Source organism: Canis lupus, chromosome 7, assembly GCF_003254725.2.
Source record: "Canis lupus dingo isolate Sandy chromosome 7, ASM325472v2, whole genome shotgun sequence".
Lineage (NCBI taxonomy): Eukaryota > Metazoa > Chordata > Mammalia > Carnivora > Canidae > Canis > Canis lupus.
Genome location: NC_064249.1, coordinates 80,084,821 through 80,107,172, shown reverse-complemented (window position 1 = coordinate 80,107,172; position 22,352 = coordinate 80,084,821). Strand labels below are relative to the sequence as shown.

General features: G+C 44.7%; 1 protein-coding gene across 6 annotated transcripts in view; it reads right to left on the bottom strand.

Moving 5' to 3' along the window:
* The window catches only part of ZBTB7C (zinc finger and BTB domain containing 7C), a 334,719-nt gene that overhangs the window by 197,238 nt on the left and 115,129 nt on the right, over positions 1–22,352 (bottom strand). The window contains exons 4-5 of one of the 6 annotated variants that reach the window (XM_025429649.3): positions 17,708–17,777; positions 15,196–15,236 (exon numbers count right to left, since the gene is read on the bottom strand). The exons of the other annotated variants lie outside the window; for them this stretch is intronic. The gene's annotated coding sequence lies outside the window, so the exon portion shown is untranslated. The remainder of the gene's footprint in view (positions 1–15,195; positions 15,237–17,707; positions 17,778–22,352) is intronic. 6 annotated transcript variants of the gene reach the window in all.

Sequence of the window (22,352 nt, the reverse complement as noted above, 5' to 3'; positions counted from 1 at the left end):
CCTGACCACCCACTTCCCCCAGCAGATAGCAGAGAAGCCAGTCCTAGGACAAGAGGTCTGGCCTCTCTGCCCACTCTGAGAATCTCGCTTTCTTCATGCTGAGAGGCGAACACTGTTCTCCAAAAAAACACAAGAGCATGATAAAAGGCAGCAGCGTGGCCTCACACCGGGCTTTAATGGGCAAATTTGTATGAACAAGGGCAAAATGAAGGACAGCAAGTAAAACAGTGAATTAAAAGCCACTTAAATTAAGAATTCAATAGCATCCACTTAACTAATAAATAGTATTCCTCTTTGCCATTGATCGACTCAGGACTGTAATGAAGAGTTCCAGGGGCAACAGCAGAATGTCTTAATTCATGGCATAAACGTCACCAACTCTTGGGTTCCTAAGATTGAATGTGTCGGAGAAGAGCAGCACGGAGAGCCTGCAGGAATTAATTCTTGGAACATCCCTGCAGGGTCAGCATTATTATACCCTGCTTCTAGGTGGATTTAATATCTCGAGTGCCGGGCAGGGCGCCGTTTGCCTGGGGGGGAGGGGCACTCCGTAATCATTATTAAGTGATGATGGGGTACCGGGACTGGAGCTGGAGCTCACACTAGATAGGCTGTCTTATTTATTTCCAAGTTAAGAGACCAAACAAATGTAGTGTTGTTATTATCATGGTGATGATTATTGCCATAGTGTATAATAACCGCCCAGAGCTGCAGGAGCTACGTGGGAGAGCCAGCCCTGAGTCACGGACTGCAGAAGGCAGTGTCCTCACAGGACACTGTGGTGCAGAAGAAGAGTTCATCTGAAGGATGCCCCACAGGCTGACCCTGGACTCCCACCAGCACCTCCGCCTGGCTTGCCAACACACCCTGGCCTCTCCCCACGTCTCCTTGGAAAGCCAACATCAGGTGGCTTCCCCCCACCATACTGCCCTGAGCAGAATGTGGGGTCATGAAAAGGCATTTGGGGCCGTGGCCACTCTCAATCTTCCAAATCATCGTAAGGATCTATTTTCCTGCACCAGATGGTTGGGAATGCTTTGGACGGGTGCCTTCTTAGGTTTGGTGAGTGGGGGTAAGACAGAAGGGCCCGGAGGAAGGTGACAGAGGGAACGAAGGTGGTTTTCTCTATCCTTTGGCACATGTGGGGTGTGTCCAGTCACAGGGTTGGGAGGCGGGTCCTGGGGAAGTCCCATGAGCACGTGAAAGAACATGAAGGTGGATAAGAACCTGAGACATCTTTACAAACAGTTTCCATGATGGTCTCCGTTCACACTCAAGGAAATCAAAGCTCAGAAAGACAAAATGACCAGCTCAAGGCTACCGGGCTGGAGGAAGGCAGAGCTGGATGCGGGCTCCTTGGTCCTTGGCTCCCTGTCTTAGGGTACCTTCGGTCACATCATGCATCTAGTCCCTTGGCAGTGGAAGCTGAAGGATGGGACATCCGAGAGACTACAAGCAACAGGTGCGTCTTGACTATTTACGTGTCTTCACTCTACAGACAGGACTTTTGGAAACTCCAGGGCAAAGACTCAGTGATCTGCCCTCAGAGAATTTCCTTTCTCACTGAGGAGGTAAGGCCTACTCGCTGGAAACCCTCCAAGAGAAACACCAGGCAGTATATACATCGAGATTCACACCAATCTTGTGAAAATGCTAAGAGATGGCGTCAGTAGTGTCTTACCTAGGATAAGTAGGGATCCACCTCGTAAATAGACATTCCAAAATTGCCAGCATACGCAAAAACATCACTCAGTTTTTCTTTGCCCTTGGGTGCCTCCAACAGATAGGGACTCCTCAACAGGCAACTACCAACCCATCTTGCACTAGAAGATGCACATCCCTCTCACTGCATGCCAGTATCTTATGTTCCAGAAATACAGGGCCAGACTGAGGGTGTTTCAGGCTCCACCAAGGCCAAGCCCCCAGTGTACAGCCGGGACCCCTCACAAAGCCCGACTGTGCCCCACAGCCAACATCTGCTGGTACAGAACCTACTAGCCCCGGGCCTCCGCTGGTTCCCCCGGAGAGCTGTCCACCCTTGGCAGAGCCTTCCCAATCCTCCTGTGATGCTGCTGTCACCCCCATGCTCCTGCTGGAAAGCTTTCTGTGCCCCACTCATGGATCACCTCTACCTGGCCTGGCCCAGCCCTCTCTTTCTTCCACCCTGGCCTAGAACAGCCCCAGCTCCTACAGGAACCCTGTGCTCTGGCCTGACTCGATCCTCCACCATCCCATGAACACAGCAGGATGTTTTCCCCCATCTTGCAAGTCCTTCTTATCTCTCCATCCTGCTAAATCTTACCTATTCTTTGGGACTGTCTTCCATCCCCAAACTGCCATGGCCCACATGGCCCTCTGTCCCCTGGGTCCCTAGTACCTGTGCAAGCAGCGCCACCCCCATGGTGCAGCAGCACACCATATTCGGCTCTGCACCCATCCCCAGAGTCACCAGAGTTTGAGATTAGCTGGAACAGACACAAAGGTAACCTCACTGCTCCCTCTTTTTTTTCAGATGATGGAACAAAGAACCTTCAAAAATGGACTGGAGCATGCAGCTGAGCTCTAGGGCAACCTTAGACTGGCCCTCCTGCCCTCCCCGCCCGCCTTCCACAGCAGAGCCCCGAGGGGGTGAGCAGTGCAGCGGAGCTGGTGGGCTGTGTGCTCTAGCCACTGAGTACCTGTGCCCGGCCAGTCCACAGGCTGGGGGGCTGCTGGGTGACCACAGAGCCACCCAAGATGCTCAGGAGAAAGGAACAAGGGACGTAAACAGACAATACACAGGAGGAAATACAAATAAGCCAGCATACGAATTAGTCATCAGAGATATGCAGATTTAACCACTCAAGCCCCCCACAAATGCAAAGCCAGGCAATAATGCACCACTTGATACCTGTAAATTAGCACAAAACAGGGAATCCATAAATCAAATGCTGGTAGGACTGCAGAGAATTGGGAACCAGAAGTGGCTAATGGCAGTCCGATCCGGTGCCTTGGAGGAAAATATTTAGCAAAGCATATGAAGACCCCTAGAGATCTTCATGCCCTATCACCGGGCAATGCCACCGCTGGGATTTCATCCTCAAGGAAGGAGCGGAAATCTGCAGGCCTGCTCTTGCTGAGTCAGCACCGCTTTTAGGCCAGCGTGTGGGTGACATCTCTACAGTCAATTAATGAGCCGGTCTTCGTAAGACAGAACGTTAGGCAGCCTGACTAACATCAATTACAGTCGAAGGCTGAGCTGCAATCATGGGGTGAATCAGACGGAGCTGCTCATTGTTTAAGATGACCACAGAAGCAAATCACCTGTGTGAACAGAACTGGGATAAATCAGAGAAACAAAGGAAGGAGCACTCGCCGCCTGTCCCTTCACAGCTGGCTCAGTGTCACAGCACTTCTCACAGTTCCAGCCAGGCTCGCCCCGCCCGCTCTGGGAAGCCACAGTCCCGCTCTCCCCAGCTCAGGCTTGACGAAGGACCTTCTGGGGTCTTCTTCTGGGTGGCTGGGTTCCAGCTGTCAGACACCATCCCAGTTTCACAGAGGTGGCAAAACAGCTTTTTTCCATGTGCTGGCAAGCGGTGCTTCGAGAAGCTGGCGGCCGGGGTTGGGATTAGGGAAGCTGGGGAGGGCTACCACCAAGTCACCATGGCAACAGTCTCCCTGGCATCACCCTCCCCTAACCCGGCCAGCCCCCACCAACTGGTCGGCTCATGCGGGGATGGTGACTAACTGTCTCTCTGTGTGGCAGACACTCCCCACAGGCTTGTGCCCAGGAGCGGGCTGCAAGGGCAGCCCGGAACCCTCTCCCTTCACAGAGGGCCTTGAAAAGCACCTTCCAAGCAGAACAAGGAGGAGGGCCCAGGTGCAGATGAGAACTGGAGGAGCCCCTGGGCGAGCTCACAGAGGAGCCAGGCCCACCTCTCCGGGGGAGGGACCCGCCCTCCCGTCCTGGTGGTGCCACACTCCTCTGCATCCCCTAGGGCCTCTCACTTAACCTCTCCGGGTGAGGGGAACATGTAGGACTAGACTGGAGCAGGAGTTCTACGTTTCCAGCTTAAACTGAGGAGTGTAAACATAAGAACGGGTGTTTCTGGCATAGGTTGCTGGGTTCACTGTGGTTATGATATCAGAAAGCATCTACTCTCTACTCTGTGTCCACCATAAACCCTGATCACCATCATTTCCTAAAAGACAGAACCCTGTGGTGGAGGGGCCCGATCTCAAAATAAAGAACGATCCTTTAATGGGATAAATTGAGCTTCATTAAAAATTGTCTTTTTCTTGCTTGCCTTCAGACTGGTGAACACTTTGGTGGTAACTCATAGGAACCTGAGGGCTGGTGTCTAGGGACCTCTGGCGGGTCAGTGGCACTGGATACAGCGGCACAGTGGACATCACTGTCCCAGAAGCTGACCTGAATTCACCATGAGCTGCCCGTTGGCACCAAGATGGCCATCTTCCTGGGGCCATCTGCTGGAAACGATCTGTCTCCATTTTTTGTTTTGTTTCATTCTACATTTTTCTATAGCAGACACAACTTTTTCCCCTGAATAGATAAAACCCTCAATCTCTCCTTTGTCCTCAGCAGTTTTCCAGGCTAACCTGCTCTCTCAAGGGAGCAGTTCCTACTGGTCAGGGCCAATCTTGGCCCCAAGAGCAGCCCCAACCTGGGCCCCACCGCTGCGTGCCCCAAGGTCCCTGACTTGATCCTGTGCACTTGGGGAAGGATGGAACCAGAGGGACTCTGGTTAATGGGAAAGCCAAGGCTCCACATGGGGAACTGAGAAGTGGCTGCTCATCTCTGGGCTCCTGTGAGGTCCCCTTCTCTTTAACACAGTGGAGCTCAAACTTGTGCAGGTGGCACAATAACCCATAGGCTCTATTCAAACAGATTCCTAGACCACCGTTCTCTGGAATTTCTGCTTCAGTGTTTCTAGAGCAGGGCCCATGAAATTGGGTTCCCAACAAGCCTGTGCTGATGCTACTGGTGGGAAACCACATTTTGAGAATCACGACCTCTAGGGGGTCCTTCCTGGGAGCCCCTCAGGCTGCCATAAGGCATTGGAATGTGGACATGGTACAAGAAAGGGGCAGCGGGCTGGGACCCAGAGAGAAGGGTGAAGCCAGGGGGAGGGAGTGCCAAGGCAAATGTGGAAGTCTGGTGGAAGCCTGACGGTTCCTGAGGCTACAGAACTTCTCTGCAGGGTGCCTGTAATCCCCATTCACAAAGGAGAAGTCTAATTTACAACTGTGTCAGTAAACACTGAGAGCCAGCCGGGTGGGCCCGCCTCCCACAGCCTGGAAGGGCTGGCTAGAGGCACAGGCACGTTGGGGCAGAGAGGGGTGGACATTCCTCCCTCTCCCAGCCAAACAGCCTCCCAGCCAGGCAACCTGGCTGGGTGTGGCTGCCCCAAACTGGGCAGGTGGGGAAGCCCACATTTTCATTCTCAACTCCTGATCTGCTGTGCTCAGAATCTCAATTCCATCTGAACGGAGCCTGTACAGCTTATTCCTGCCCTGTGTCCAAACGGAAGCTGAGTTTTGGTGCCTGCTAGGAATGAGGGAGGCAGCAGGCCCTGTTCAAGTCCCGTCGCTGACAGACTATGTGGCTGGTTCGAGCGCCGTATGACCTCTCTGAGCCTCAGAGTCTCCATCTGCCAAAGGGGCCTGTTGAATATTATCTGAGGTGAACTAGTGAGAAAATGGATATGTATGTGTGTTAAATAATGGAATTCTACAACACAAGGCATTGGATGAGGCCAATGAAGAGTGATGTGCTCTGCTCACCAAGTTTAGTTAGGTGTCTCTTCTTGCCTCTACCTTGACCTTGGCCCTGTCTGGGCTAGGCCTGCACAGGTCAGTTTTAGCCAGACTCCTGCTAAGTCAGTTTAGCTAGAATCCCCCTACCCTGATGTCTCCTCTTAGTCATTTTCCATCCAGTGACCCATCCCCCAGCTCCTCGGCTATAAATCCCTATGTTTCCTTGTATTTGGCATTGAGCTCAGTCCCATACTGAAGTCTCTTTTCCCCCCAACTGCAAGTTCCTGTATCAAATCTGTCTTTACTCCTTTAACTATTGTCTGGCCCTGATTCTCTCCGAAAATAGTCAGTAGGCTCCCAGAACTTTAAAGCCAGAATGCTTGAGTTCAAACCTCTGCTCATCTGCGATGATCACTTCACATGGGCAAGTCACTTACCCAATTTTAAGGCACTGTTTACTCATCTCTAGCTAGAGTGGTGAGCATAATGGACTGTTCCTCTTGTGAGGACAAAATGAGTTCAACGGATGAAGCATGTGGCCCAGTGCCAGCCTGTGGCAGGAACACAATAAATGACCACAGTTTTCCCTTTGATCTCATTTCTGATAAAACTGACATTGGAAAGACATAGCCTTACTTCTGCAGCTGTCCTGACAATGATACACCTTGTGAATCCAATCATGCTAACATCAGACAAACCCAGGAGGGGTGCTTCCAAAATCCCGTGTTCCTCAAAAGTAGGCCAGACCATGAGAATAAGAGAAAAGACAGAGAAATCATCCTGGACTGGAAGGAGCCCCAACATGTGATCCTGAACTGGCCCCTGCTGCCCAGAGCGCATTATTGAGACATTTAGCAAAACTTGATAAGGGTCTGAGGATGACAGAGTCGTGGTGTGTCAATGCTAATTTCCTGACCATCCAGCTGTGCTGTGGTTCTGAAGGAGAAAGTCCTTGTTTGCAGGAATTACACACTTGAATAGTCTGGGGTGATGGGGCAGCAGGTTGGCAACTCACTCTCAGATGGTTCAGGGAGGAAGGAGGTGGTTTTATATTTGTCAATTTTGGAAATTTGAGATTATTTCCAACTAAGAAAATCATTCAAAACAAAACAAAACAAAGAGAGGCTTATGTGCTTATGCTCAGAGAGGTTTAAGTGGTCTGGCGGAAGCAGGACTCATTAACATGTAGGCCTTTTCCTCCCAGGACAAGGGCTCTTCCTGCTGAGCTTTAGCAGGCAGATGGCATCCAGGAAGCACTTAATACGTACTCTGGAAAGCGTGTTGGGTTCTAGTTCCCACTATGCCTTTCACCACAGGCAAGCCCTCTTTCTTTCTTAGCCCACTGGTCTCTTCATTCGTAGAATAAGCAGGTGGGGCAGCAGCCCGAGGTCCTTAACAAGGACCCTATCACACCTGAGATGTTTTGGACGTGGGGGTGCAACATATCCATGATCCCACGCAGCCAAGACTTGCCCTGCATCCAAGCACTGCAAAGAAATCTTTGTTTTGTTCACCATTTATCAGGAGTTATTCACCATTTGAAGAGAAAACTCATCACAAGTACAACGCTGCTCTTGGTACTAAGCTGTCCACACAAGCCACCTGTGTGACTAGGCACAGGGCAAGCTTCTGACCCCTTCATATATCTTCATTATGTCTGGTCCTGCCTGGGCACTGACTTAGCAAAATACGCACAGTTGATTACAAGGTACTTTCACTTCTCTCTTATATTATCATTAGTTTTACAGAATGGGTTTTTAAAAACCTTATGCAGAGGTAGGTTTACATGTATTCATGAGTTTCATTGAGGCTACGAGATATTTGTTATAAAAAATGGCACTGGATCAACCATGGTGGAGACCTACTATCCTGTCTAGTGGGCTCCACCTCATTCTATTAAAGGGCTTGTACTGATAGACATTTAAATTTTTTGAGATTATTCATTTTTCACTCCTGCAAATAAGCCCGGAGTGAACACACCTTGGCACCTGCCTCTTTGGTACATGATTTGTTTCTAAAGTAAGTCAAATTAGATCAATATACAAGGTCATTTCCTTCTGGCCAAGTCCCTTCCACTGCTCGCCAGCTACTCTCCTCAGCACCATAGACACTACATGCCAGGAACTTTTCCTTTTCTTGCCCACGCCTTTTCACTGACAACAACTAGCCGATCCCTGGCAACAATTCACCCAGCCTTGGAGAAGGCAGGTGCTCACCGCCTGACAAGTCCCCCTCAACAGTTCTACTCCACTAAAACTGATCAACAGGATCAGTTGTGGCCTGCCGCAACACGTTCAGCGGGAATTTGCACAATTGAAATATACTTTGTTCTGACAGCAAAGTCTTTTTGCAATTGGGTCTTCATGTTTATCAATACGGTAACCAATAAAGGAAACCAAATTCTCCTTCACATTCCCACTCACATTAGCTTCTCTCCAAGAGCTCTGCTGAGCACATCCTTCTGTGGTTCGCAGGTCAAGAGGTCTTTTAGATTTCCAGCTTCTAAATGTCTCTATCTTACATATGTGAAATGCGAGTACCTTCCATAGGCCTGCATTCAAGACACAGCCATTTCAGCCGCTGGGCACAGCACCTGGCAGATATTTTCCATAGGCGGATGAGGGCACATTTGAAGTGAAATGTTTGGAAATAACAAGCCATACACCTGTCTCAAGAATTGCGTAGCTAAGTGTCAATAGGACACTTAATTTTCAATAGGACACTTTTCAACTACAGGTATGTTCCTGCATTAATTTCATTTGACCCCACTTTGTTCATTTATTACTTTATTCACATGTACCTAGATCTAGATCCAGAAGCCGAAAAGAAAAATTTTACACTGGACTTTTGTTAAAAATGGTGGGACAGGTGTGATTCAGGCTACTGTGGTATGAGAGAGAGTCTTCAGTATAAAACTGAGCACAGGGTGATCCCTGGGTGGCTCAGCGGTTTGACTCCTGCCTTCGGCCCAGGGCGTGATCCTGGAGTCCTGGGATCGAGTCCTGCATTGGGTTCCCTGAACAGAGCCTGCTTCTCCCTCTGCCTGTGTTTCTGCCTCTCTCTCTCTGTGTCTTTTATGAATAAGTAAATAAAATCTAAAAAAAAAAAACCAAAACTGAGCACAATTCCACATTCAGCAGAGACAACTGGGATTTGTAGTCAAGGAGCAGAGTGAGGGGGCCAGTGGATGGAAATTATTGAGAGACCTTGTTTACATATCAAGGGTAGGGGGTGTCTTGCTAAAGGTAGACCAAGGCCTTAGACACCGAGGTGGGGATGAGGACTTTGATCAGATATTAAGAGTGATCAGATATCAAGGCTCTGAAGGGTTCTTTGCTAAACTGGGCTGGGTGGGCCAAGGTTGAAGGCTAGTGAAGAAGCTCAGAGGAGCCTGGCTGAAGCCTGGTCAAGGAGGAAGTCCTTGTGAAGATACAGATATAAATGTAGGTAGGTATGGGTACAGCTTTAGATAGGAATATGGATGTACAAATAGATAGTGACATACATATATGTACACATGTAATCAGGGGCCACGTCGGAAGCTGAGGATGAAGTGGTGAGGTAGAAAAGGGCCTTGTGTAGAAAGAGCACAACACGAAGAGCTTCTCCACATTGTGTACTAATACAGTGAGTAGACCAAAATACTGTCATCAAAGCATGAACCCCACAATAAAGATGTTCAACTCTCATATTCTAGGGCAACTGAAATTATGGGAACAGCCAGGACCACATCTAAAGGCTTTCAGGAAACTCCTGGGAGCTGATAGAAGGAAGCCCACAGATGGAAGGTAGAAGTCACTTTGATGGATATATTATTCTGGCAATGGTTTATTCCTAGGGTCATTTCTTTATAAGCCTCTGTCCTAGAGGTCTCTAGTCCACACTGAAGGTTCATTAGCTGGTGAGAAAAGACCATCTGTTGTCCCAAAGATCTCGCAATGGCCTCCAAAGTCAATGGCCCTCAGGGCCCTTCCTTTTATTAGTTAGGCAGTTGGGACCAGATTCTTAGAGAGAGCTCTTGACTATCCCTACAGCCTGGGCCCTTTTATCCACAATGGCCAGAAGAATCACCTTAGTTCTCATGGGGAAGGGGCCAAGCTGGACCAAACTCCTTAGTAACATCCTATACCTGAACATATTTCAAAGAAACCTACCTAGATGCTTTAAAACTATCTGTGAAGAAAAACTACTTTATACAAGCAGAAAACAGTGAAACATTTACACATAGTTTATAATAACTGCCCGTTATGTAAGTATTAAGTCAAAACAAACAACCAAACCAAACCAAGCAAGATACATACCAGTATCTACAGTGTTACCTCCTATGTATATAAAAGACATTAGAAAATGTCTGGCAAGAATTCCACTCAAGAGGTTGTTATATGTTCATGCTTTGTGTCAGCCACCCTGCCAACATCCCCAAATATATCTTATAGCAAAAATTAAGAGAACATAGTCATATTCAGCAGCAGGATTTAGAAATAAAATAGGAAAGCAAGTAGCAAAAAGGACTGATGCTGTGGGCCTGGAAAATATGGGGTCCAGCAGCAGAAAGAGGCTACCAGAAGTCCAGCCCCTGTGGCATAAAGTCCTTACACCAGGCAAGAGGCCAGAGCCATTGCTTGAAACCAGGGGTGGGTGTTCATCTCCTGCTCATAGGAGGTAGCTCAGTAGTGCTGCTTCTGACCACTCTCTGGGGCCAAGTACCTTGGGAAACCAGAGAACTCAGACGCAACCTCACAGTAGGATCTGAGCCAGGCCAGCCACTGGCTCAGTGACTGGATCTGCAATATTCTAGCAGGTGGAAGCCATGCGATGTCAGTAGAGGACCAGATATTTCCCCAAAGGCCATAAATAACTAGGTAGAGGCAAACACAAAGTCACTCTACAGGGAAGATTGAGCACTGGGCAGAGGAAGAAAAGTAGCCTTGTACTCAGAAGAGACTGTAAAGCATGGCAAAGGAGAGAAGATGAAGAAAGACAGCCAACAAAGTCCACTATTGGAAGAGGAATGGACCCAAGAAGAAACAAAAATGATACAAAAATCTAGAAAAAAAAAAAGCAAAGCATCACCCCTCACTACCCACAAAAACAGAATTACCACTGTGAAAAGAAAAAGAATTACCAAACAATAACACAGAACCAAAATAAAAATAGCTCTATGTGAAAAAGAGCCATTAAATCCTGAAAATTAAAAGTAGGGTCATAAAAGTAAAATGTTATGAATTATAAAATCTATACTGGACATCATTATAAATTGGTGAATTGTAAGATAACATTAGGGAATTTATCTAGAATGAAACATGGAGAGGTGGAGATTTTAAAAACTATAAAAGTTAATTAAGAGATATAGATGGTAGATGGATAGGATCCAACACATCTTATAGACATCCCCAAAGAGGCAAACAAAAGGCATAGTGAAAAGCAATGTTCACAAAGCTAATGGTGAAGAGTTTCCTAGCTATGAACCAAAACTAGAGTCACCAGATTAAAAAGTATTTTTTAGGACAATTAAAAAGTCATGAACAGGAGACATAAAAATAAATGCATGCCTAGGCACAAAGTAGAAACAGTATTTTTATTTTATAAAAAATAAAGGGAAAATCTTTTTTCTTTTCTTTTTTCTTTTCTTTTCTTTATTTTTCATTTTCTTTCTTTCTTTTTTTTTTTTTGAAAGAGAAGGAGAGTGTACATGGGCAGGAGGAGGGGCAGAGGGAGAGGGAGAGAGATAATCTCAAGCAGACTCCATGCTGAGCACAGAGCCACATAAGGGGCTGGATCCCAGGACCCTGAGATCATGACCCAAGTCGAAAGCAAGAGTCAACCACTTAACCAACTGAGCCATTCAGGCGCCCCAAATAAAGGGAAAAGTCTTAAAAATCTTAAAAGCTAAGACTTCATGAAGGACATAATTATAGAAGAAAGCAGACTCACTAGTAATACCAGATGCCAGGAGGCAATAAAGTAGTATCTTCAAAAAAGGAAAAAAGAACTATAATCCTAAAATTCTATATCCAGTTAAACAAGAATTTAGCAGTAATAAATAAACAAATAAGTACAAAAAAAAACACAAAGATATTTTCATACATAAAACGCTGAGAGTTAATTCATCCTCTGTAGACCCTCATTGAAGACAATGCTTGAAGATCTATCTCAGCAAGAAGAGAAGTGAGCAGAGAGACAGCTGGGGATGTAAAACAACACAAACAGAAATGGGAAGTGCAGCAACTGATAAAATAGGTGGGTTGATTAATTAATTACTAATTGTTCTGAACTACTGATTTTGTGTATAGTTAAAAAGTAAGTGGAGTTAAATTCTGGATAACTAACAAAGAGTAGAGAGAAGAGAGAACATTCTATGTGCATTGAAACTGGGCTAAGGCCCTTTCCTTGCTTGAGAGGCATAGAAAGAAGTTCAATAGTTTAAGGTTTCGTTAGGGAAAAAATGTACAATTAAGATTGTATTGGGGCACCTGGGTGGTTCAATCAGTTGAACATCTGAACTCTTGATTTTGGCTCAGGTCAAGATCTCAGGGTCATGAGATTGAGCCCTGTGTTGGGCTCCATGCTGTGCATAGAGCCTGCTTGGGATTCTCTCTCTCTCTCTTTCTCTGTCCCTCCCTTCTCCCCCTTCCCACTCACTCAAGTGTGCTCTCTCTCTCTCAAAAAAGAAAAAAAGATTTTTTTGTTTGTTTGTTTTTAAGGGAAAGGGTAGGCTCTGAAAAATAAAAGTCCACCCAATCTACAGCTTTTGAACCAGGAGAGGAGAAAAAGTAAGTAACAAAAATGTGATGAGTCCAGCAAGAGGCAGGAGGGAGAGAAAAAACCAAAAGTTATATACAAACAAACAATATGAAAAACCGGGTAGCAGAAAAAAGTCTATACCAGTAATCACAAAAAATAAAATCGGATTGAAATCACCTACTGAAAGACATACCCTTATAATTGGGTAAAAAAAAAAGGAAAAAAAATCCTGCTAAATATTGTTATAAAGACACCCAAAAGTAACATAAAGAGATTGAAAAGAAGGTGACAGAAAAAGACAGTCCAGGTAAAAGTCATAATGGTAAGATTGTGGATCTCACACTGTTACTCTTAGACTAAAAAAGGGAGATGGGGATAAATATAGATACTTTTTTTTTAGATACGGTTTTTAAAAATAAGTTAAAAGTTCACCTCAAGAAGTTAGTAAGATGACAACATAAACACAAAGAAAACAAAAGAGCTGTGGGGCGCCTGGGTGGCTCAGATGGTTAAGTATCAACTCTTAGTTTCAGCTCAGGTCATGATCTCAGGGTCTTGAAATCAAGCCCATCATAGAGACCCTCTTCGGGCCCTGAGCTCAGCAGGGAATCTTCTGGTCTCCCATCCCCTGTCCCTCTCCCCACTCATGCACATGTGCTCGCACTGTCTCTTTCTCCCTCTCCCTCCCCCCTGAAATAAATAAATAAATTTTTTTTTTAAGTAAAAGAGCTGAAATAATAAACCTAAGGTCATATATTGATGAAAGAGTAAATTTAATTATCAAAAGGTAAAGCTAGTTCTTTGGAAGACAAATTGTTAGCAAGAAAAAGAAATGTGGTAAGACAAAAAAATTAGCAATGGGATTTAAATGGAGATATCTTGACAAAAACAGTAGACGTTTCTTAAATCAAAAGAGAAAGTACGAACCGAGTTAGAAGGGGTGCCTTCAAGTGAGGGGTGCCTGGGTGGCTCAGTCAGGTAAGCGTCTGACTTCAGCTCAGGTCATGGTCCTAGGGACGTGAGATCAAACCCTGTGTTGGACTCTATGCTCAGTGCAGATCTGTTTGAGACCCTCTCCCTCTGCCCCTCCCCCTGCTTGTGCTCCCTTTCTCTCTCTCTCTCTCTCTCTCTTTCTCTCAAATAAATAAAATCTTTTTTTTTTTTAAAGAAAAACACAAGTGATTTTCTTTAAAAATATGTAAATGATCACAACTGATTCAAGAAAAAGTAGAGGGGATCCCTGGGTGGCTCAGTGGTTTAGCATCTGCCTTCATTCAGCCCAGAGCATGATCCTGGAGACCCAGGATCAAGTCCCATATCGGGCTCCCTGCATGGAGCCTGCTTCTCCCTCTGCCTGTGTCTCTGCCTCTCTCTCTGTGTGTGTCTCTCATGAATAAATAAATAAAATCTTAAAAAAAAAAAAGTAAAAGTAAAAAGCCTACATGCACTAATAACCAAAATAGAAATTAAAGTGATTAGAAATTTGCACCTCCCTCCCCAAAGGCAGAGGCTAAGAAGGTCTGGTAGGCAAGTTATGCTAAATCTTTATGGAATAGCTAATTCCCATCCAAAGCCAACTCTTTCAGAGAACAGAGTAAGAAGGAAAACCAGCAAGATGATTTTATGAGGTTAGCAAAACCTTAATAAACTGCAGGGTAGTAAAATAAAAGAAAATTATAGACCGATCTCAGGTATGACAATGGATACAAAAATCCTATTTAAAATAGTCTCAGATCAAATTGATTAGTGTATAAAAATTACATCAGGATCAACCACAGTTTATCTTAGAAATGTAAGAATATTCATCATCAGAAAATATTTAATGTAATATGACAAATTATGAGATTAAAGAGGAAAAAATGTATGATCAACTTAGTAAATGCTGAAGGAAAACCATTTGACAAAATTATCTATTCATGATAATTTAGCAGATTAGGAATAAACAAGAACTTCTTTAATTTGATGAAGTTATTTATTAAAAACTAATGGCAAACATCACATGCAATTCTGAAACTGTGGATGTATTTTCATTAAAGTCAGGAGCCTAACAGAAATGCCACTCTCGGGCAGCCCCAGTGGCCCAGAGGTTTAGTGCCGTCTTCAGCCCAGGGTGTGGTCCTGGAGACCCCGGATTGAGTCCCACATGAGGCACCCTGCATGGAGCCTGCTTCTCCCTCTGACTGTGTCTCTGCCTCTCTCTCCCTCTCCCTCTCTCTCTCTCTATCTCTATCTCTCATAAATAAATAAATAAATAAATAAATAAATAAATAAATAAATAAAATCTTTTTAAAAAATGCCACTCTCACACCTGTGCTATTCATCACTAATTCAAAGTCTTATCCAGTACTATAGACAAGAAAAGCAAAAGTGTAATAATTGGAAAGAGACAAAACTTCCATTATTTAAGACGGTATCATTGTTCCTGAATGATAAAGCAATTCAGCAAGATGACTGGAAGGGTATAAAAGAGGATCCGATCAAATGCAAATATACATATTGGGTTGTAGATGAAAAAGTCAACATGGAGATGCTAATTATTGCCAAATCAATTCGGAAACTAATGCGTTTTCAATCGAATTGCCACAAAGGTTACCATTTCACACCTACTTCACGCTACCTAAGAAGGTAAAACGGTGCAGTCACTTGGGCAAACAGTCTGCTACCTTCTCAAAAGGTTAAACATAAAGTTCTTACCTATGTCTGGTTGGTGACCATCTGCCCCAGTAATTTCATTCCTAGGTACAGATCCAGAAGAAATGAGAACATGTGTCAACACAAAAACTTGCACACAAATGTTCACAGCAGGGTTATTCATAATAACCAAAAAGTAGAAACAACCCAAATGTCTATCAACTGATGAATGGGATAAACAAAATGTGGCATACCCATATCATGGAATGCTCTTCAGCCCTACAAAAGGACTGAAGTACTGATTCATACTATAACGTGGATCAACCTTGAAAACGTTATGCTCAGTGGAATAGGCAAGACACACAAGGCTACATGCATGATTCTATTTATATGCAATGTAGAGAACAAGCAAATCTGTGGAAACAAAAATAGATTAGTGGCTTTTAGGAGCAAGGATGAGAAGAAATGGGGGATGACTACTAATGGGTGTGGGGTTTCTTTTTGGGATGATGAAAATATTCCAGAACTAGATAGTAGTGATGTCTGCACAACTTTATGAGTACACTAAAAACCACTGAATCATACACCTTAAAAGAGTGACATTTATGGCATGTCAATTATATCTCAATTTTTAAAAATTACCATCACAGGTTTTTGTGGTATGTGACAGAGATCATAAAATTCATATGGAAACATGAAGAGCAAAAAATTGCTATGGCAACTTTGAAAAAAAATACTGGAGAGACTTTCTCTATTATATACCAGTACTTATTTAAAAACTTAGTAATAAGACTTTCGTGTTATTATTATAGAGGTAACAAGCCTAAAAGAATCAGCAATCACAGAAAGAAATTCATAGATAGATGTCAAGTTGGTATATGACAAGCTCAATGTGACAAATCAGTAGGGTAGACTCTTCAATCAATTTACCTATAAGTGAAAAAAAAAATCAGTTTGTTACCCAATGAAGTTAAAGACAACAATGAAATTCCATTTCACATAGTTGTTTTATTTTAGGAGGGAGGGGGAAGAATTGAAAAGAGTGGGAGGGTTTAATGGTATCTACATTCTATTTCAAAAGGAAAGAATCCAAATCAAATACAAAATGCTAAGATTGGGGCAGCCCAGGTGGCTGAGCGGTTTAGGGCCACCTTCAGTCCAGGGCATGATCCTGGGGTCCCGGAACTGAGTCCCATGTCGGGCTCCCTGCATGGAGCCTGCTCCTCCCTCTGCCTGTGTCTCTGCCCCCTCCCCTCTCTCTCATGAATAAATAAATAAAATCTTTAAAAAATGCTGATTGATCAATGATGGCTCATGGTTTATGGTAATTGTTACAGAATTTCTCTGTATATTTCTACACATTTAAAATGATCTCTAATTTTTAAAATTCCATGCAAATATTACCTGCAGAACATATTCCAAACTATTAAGAGTATTTTTTTCTCAGAGTAGGGAAAATGTGGGTGGTTTTCTCCTCGTTTCTGTTTTTCTATATCTTTTTTCTTTTTCTTTTCTTTTTTAAAGATAAGCAGGTGGTATTTTGCTAAGAAGGGAGAACAGTAAAACTATCTAAAAGGGAAACAATCCACTTTGTCACTGCTATCCCGCTAAGAAATTTTCATTGTAACTTGAATAAAACGATAATTTCTGTAAACTTCATGGCTTGTTATACTTTTCATGTCACAGTAAAGTGTGTGAAACAGGCAAAGACAGTAAGTTGTTCTAGTTACACCTGGTTATTAGTGATGGGAGCTGAGTCAAGAACTGGTATTTTAGGATCTTTAATCTCATACTTTTTTGACTACACCAAACTACTATCTCTTAACAACCCGAATCGGCCCTTGGGATAAATGTACACAGCTACTCCCAGCTTCCAAATAGTTATGCTCTACAGTGCATTTGTTTAACCAGGTATTTTGAATTTGAACCCCATTTTCTCACCCAAACAGCATTATGGTAGCCAAATTAGGTTCACAGAAGCCACGGGTGGGTCTCCACCCTGACCTCTCTTGTAAGAGTTGCAACTGGCTACTGTTCTCAGGCATTCTACCGGGATGATTCTCCAGGCATCCCAAACTCTGCTTTCTGAAACTAGGCTGTACATATTTCACCCAACCTTTCCCAGTCTTCTCAATTTTGATGCGTGTGCCTTGGTCCACACAGTAGCCCCATCCAGAAACTTTTGGGAGTCCTCCCTGACTTGCCCCTCCTCCTCCTCAACCACCATGTACCCACCCTTGCCTGCCACTGCTGGCATCAAAAACCTTCGCCAAATTCTGCTGAGGGTGCCTCCAACATATATCTTGGTTCCATCTGCTTGTCCCCAGTCTCCTGGCCCTAACGTGATCTAAACCACCATCTGCTCCCCAGACTCAGTCACTCATTGGACCATCTGCAAGAAGGCAAAGACTAGTCTGGTCTACTGGTGGGGGCCCGGGCTCTATTGTTTGGGGTGTTTGTTAGGTCAGTGGGCATCTGCTCTTGTCCTCACCAAAAAGCTACTTGCAAAAGTGTCCCCAGCAGCCCTCACCTGGCACACACACCAGCTCTCGTCACATGCTGCCCATTCACTAACCTTTCCTCTCATCGAGACTTCGTCTTGGGGCCTGGTCATTTCCAACTTGAAGCCGGAGTTATTCTTCCTACTGATAAGAAGGACTTACTTCAGGGAAAGAATCAGTGAGCAAAACAGAGACTTAATTAAAAGAAAGTTTTGATCTCTGGCAATGGGAAGTGAATTGATTAATCACTACATGCCTGACCAGCCTTAGCTAACCTGGCACAGTGCTTCCATGAGCACACCTGCAAGAATACATATGAATGCTCATGGCCGGTACCATGACATTCTTCCTATGCTGGTGGGTTTGTTTTTTAAGATTTTATTTATTTATTCATGAGAGACACACAGAGAGAGGCAGAGACATAGGCAGAGGGAGAAGCAGGCTCCATGCAGGGAGCCAAATGAGGAACTCCATCCCGGGACCCCAGGGTCATGCCCTGAGCTGAAAGCAGACGCTCAACCGCTGAGCCCCCAGATGCTCCTGGTTTTGATTTTTAAATCAACCTCCTTTCTGCAAGGTAGCACATCTTCTTTCGGGACACCAGGTGTTGGGTGGAGCAGGTATGAGGTGAGTAGAGAAATATGGGCTCAGATGTGAAAATGGCTGCAAAAAAGAAGTGATTCGGGTGTCTCCCTGTGACAGATTATTTGCAAAGACAGCCACAACAATCACTTATCAAGAGGTGGGTGCTATTTCCCTTCCCCTTCACCAGGACTGGCCATGTGACTTGTGTTGACGGACTGATAGGTGTGGCAAAAGTGACCTGGGCTTGAAGGGACCTTGCAGCTTCCACTTTTCACAGAAGCAGTGTCCAGCTGCATAAAGAAGTCAGGCTGTTCTCCTACCAAGAGAGGCCACAGGAGAGAGAGGTCCTGGGGATGGAGGGGCTGTGAGAGGACCAGGCTGTGTGGAGAAGACTCAAGTTCCCCACCAAGAGCCCATACCCAGGCCCCCTCGACAAGGGAGGGGTGCCACCTTGGATTGTCCAGCCTCAGCTGAGTGACCCAAATGGAACAAAGAAAAGCTGCCTCCACAGAGTCCTGCCCAAGTTCCCAAGCCATAGGATCAGGAGCAAACGGTTGTTTCAAGCCCTTCCATCCGGGGGTGGTTTGCCGTATATCAATAGGTAATAGTAACATCCACTCAGTGCTCTCTGCAGTCCACTAACTCCTTACAGGTTCTTCCCTGAGGGACTGTAGTGGGTTTTGGGTTTGTTGTTGTTGTTTTCTTATTCTGTTTTGTTTTGCCTTTTAAATTAGTCAGCTGGAGAATCTTGTTGGGGACCGCGGAAATTGATTTGAGACTCACAGAGCCCTTCAACTCACCGGGAGGCGAACAGGTTGCCAACACACTAACCCATGTGTGTCACACGTGTTCGCAGGGAAGAAGTCCATGGAACCGACCCATCACAGGGTCCAGAAGGAGCCCCTGCCCAGCCCCTCTTCAAAACACAGATCACTGTCTATTCCATGAGAGAGCTGCTCCTGCTTCCCCGTTAAAAAAAAAAAAAAAAAAAAATTGCCCTAGAAGGAAATCCGGTACAGCCAGTACTCACGAGCCCTGGTCCCTCTCCAGTCGCAGTGACAGGTTGGCAGAGCTGCCTGCCTGGATGCGTCAGGCTCCCTACCTCCCCACAGTCATTTCATGGTCAACATCACAAAAAAAAAAAAAAAAAAAAAAAAAAAAAGGAAAGGAAAAAGAGGCCACACTGATTTCGCACAGAGCTTCAGGTGGGGCCAGGGTTCCCTCACATTTGGCTGCAGGCAGATCCTGCAAGACATGGCAGCTTCTTATCCCCAGAGAATCATGTCCAAACTCCACTGGGGAAACAAAGCACCTAAATAAAACCAAGACAAAGGACCCAGAGGGTCTGGAGCTGTTCCATCTTCCCGCACCAGCACTGCCTGACTTGGGCAGGGTGTCGGGAGGTTGGGGAAGGGGGCAAGGGGCAAGTCCCCCCAAAGACCTGTACGTGGTTGCTGTTAAAATGAAGATACCATCAGTCTTGAGCCTTGGACTGCTTCCCCACTGCAGCTTCACAGGTGGAGGCGGCACAAAACACAGGCATCTGGAGCATTTGCCACAAAGATGTTGACCTAGGCTCATGTTCCCAGAAGCTGGGAGGAGGGAAGATAAGAACTCTTAGAGGGGAAGTGATGGTCCTGCCTCTGCAGAGTCTGCCCCAGCACCCTCACCTACATGCAAGGTTCAAGAGCTTTGAAGAAAGGAAACAAGGGAACACAAGGCAATGGCCAGGGACAAAGCCAGGACTGTAGACCAACAGACGTAAGCCATGCAAAAGGGGCTGACAGAGAGGGGCAATCAGGTATGTGCAGTGTTCCACCAACATTTATGGAGCACCTGCTGTGTGTAGGCATTGTGCTAGGTGCTGGGAATAGGGCGGTAAGCAAGATACTCGTGGTCCTTCCCTAAGGAGCCCACGTAAGGGTAGCGTACCTCCTGAAGGCTGCTGGTGCTAGTGAAGGAGGTTTGGGCAGGAAAGGCACATGGGGAAGCCAGAGAAATAGCAGCACACAACAACATGGCCCCAGCAGATTCACCCACAAGAGGACACTCCTTGATCCCCTCTCTGGAGTCTTGTAGCTCCTTTGTCAGTGCCCTTCTATCCAGCATGAACTGGATTCTGGAGATATTCTTATTTGTTTTAAAACATCCTTCTGTGAAGGCACTAACCTGCTCAAAAGTGTCGTATGACAACCCACCACCTATAGAATAAACACCCCAACATTTTGGCTGGGCTTCCCACACCCTGCACAATCTGTCCCCAGTCCATCAGAACACATCTGGAAAATAAATTTCCCACAAAGGAACCCCCCAGTCTCTGGTCATAGTTACCTGCACAACCACATGACTAGCTCCACTCCCAAACCTGACCACATTTACTTATATATTTAGGAATGTCTCCACTTCCATATATGTACTCTAAATACAAGGGTCTATTGCATTTACACAGTTATGCATACTTGGGCCGGCAGTCCCAATGAAGCAAGATATGAGAAATCTAGGACAAGGCCCCTGGTCCAGCTAACAGCCAACTCCCAGATGGTCTGAAATTCTCTACTAGCTATTATTTGTTGATTTAAGTACTAGTTTACCAGGCAAATTTTTTAAAAAGATTTTATTTTTTAAGTAACCTCTATAATCACTGTGGGGCTCAAACTCACACCCTGAGATGAAGAGTCACATGCTCTACTCACTAAGCTGGCCAAGCATCCTAGGCAACTTTTAAAATTAAAAATTCTTGGGACGCTTAGGTGGCTCAGCGGTTAAGTATCTGCCTTCAGCTCAGGGCGTGATCCCAGAGTCCTGGGACCAAGTCCCACATCAGGCTCCCTGCAGGAAGCCTGCTTCTTCTGCCTGTGTCTCTGCCTCTCTCTATGTGTCTCTCATGAATAAATAAAATCTTAAAAAAGAATTAAATTAAATTAAAAATTCTTCATGTTGTGACCTAGTGATTCTAATCATTCGTACATAGCAAACAGAAATGCTAATGTTCATTCACAAGAAGTTATGTACAAGCATGATCATGGCAGCGCTGGCTCTCACAGTCCCAACCTAGAAATTATCCAAATGCCTATCTACAGTAAGATGAGTGAATTCTGTTACATTCACATAATGAAATGCAATTCAGAAACAAGAACACACAAACTACAACAACTCACAGCAATATGGATGAATCCCCAAGCATAATGTTGGGTGGAATAAGGCAGACACAAAAGAATAGTGCTACATGATTCCATTTATATGAAGTTCAAACATGGTCATGACTAAGCTCTGATGTTAAAAGGTTACTCTTGGGATCATGATAACGCCTGGAAAGTGGCTTCTGGAAAGCTGGTCATGGTCTATGTCACGATCTAGATGCTGGGTTCATTAGTATATCACAGTGTGAAAATTGATTGAACCATGTATCTATAAAGTCTCATTTTTTCTATGTATATAGTACTTCAGTAAAAGCTTACCCTAAAAAAGGAAAAAGAAAAAAATATTGATGAGAGTACAGAGAAGTTGACACTTTCTTACACTGGAGAAGGCAAATTAGTATAGCTTTAAGGAAAAGAATCTGGCAACGTTTATTAAAACCTCTAAAAACTGCATATCCTTTGACCTAGTAATTCTAGCTCTAGAAGTTTATCTTCAGGAAAGGAGTGTGCAGTGTAGCTTCCACAAAATTATTTGTAAAAGAGAAAATGTGAAAATAACCTACATGGTGAACACACATATATTTGTTGCAGCCACTACAATATGTTTTATAAAATCCTTAATGAAAAGAATTCAGGAGGTTTTAATTTCTTCTCTCAGCTTTCAATTTTTCCCCAAATTTCCTACAATGTATCACAGAATACCCATGCAGAAATTAATAACTTAATTCACATTCATTCCACATGTATTTACTGAAATCTTCCATTGCCAGGCACTGAGGACACTAATTAACATGGTTTTAGGGCCTGCTCTCAAGAATCTTAGTCTTGTCAGAAGACTTGAAGGTGAATATAAATCATTCATAGCTGATACAATTGGAAGAGCAACCAATCTGAAGTCAAAATACATAAATTCAATCTCAGCCCCACAATTTACTTTTTTTTTTTCTCCCAGCACCTTGCTGGGTGAGGTCCTCTGTCTATTCACCAACTCTTT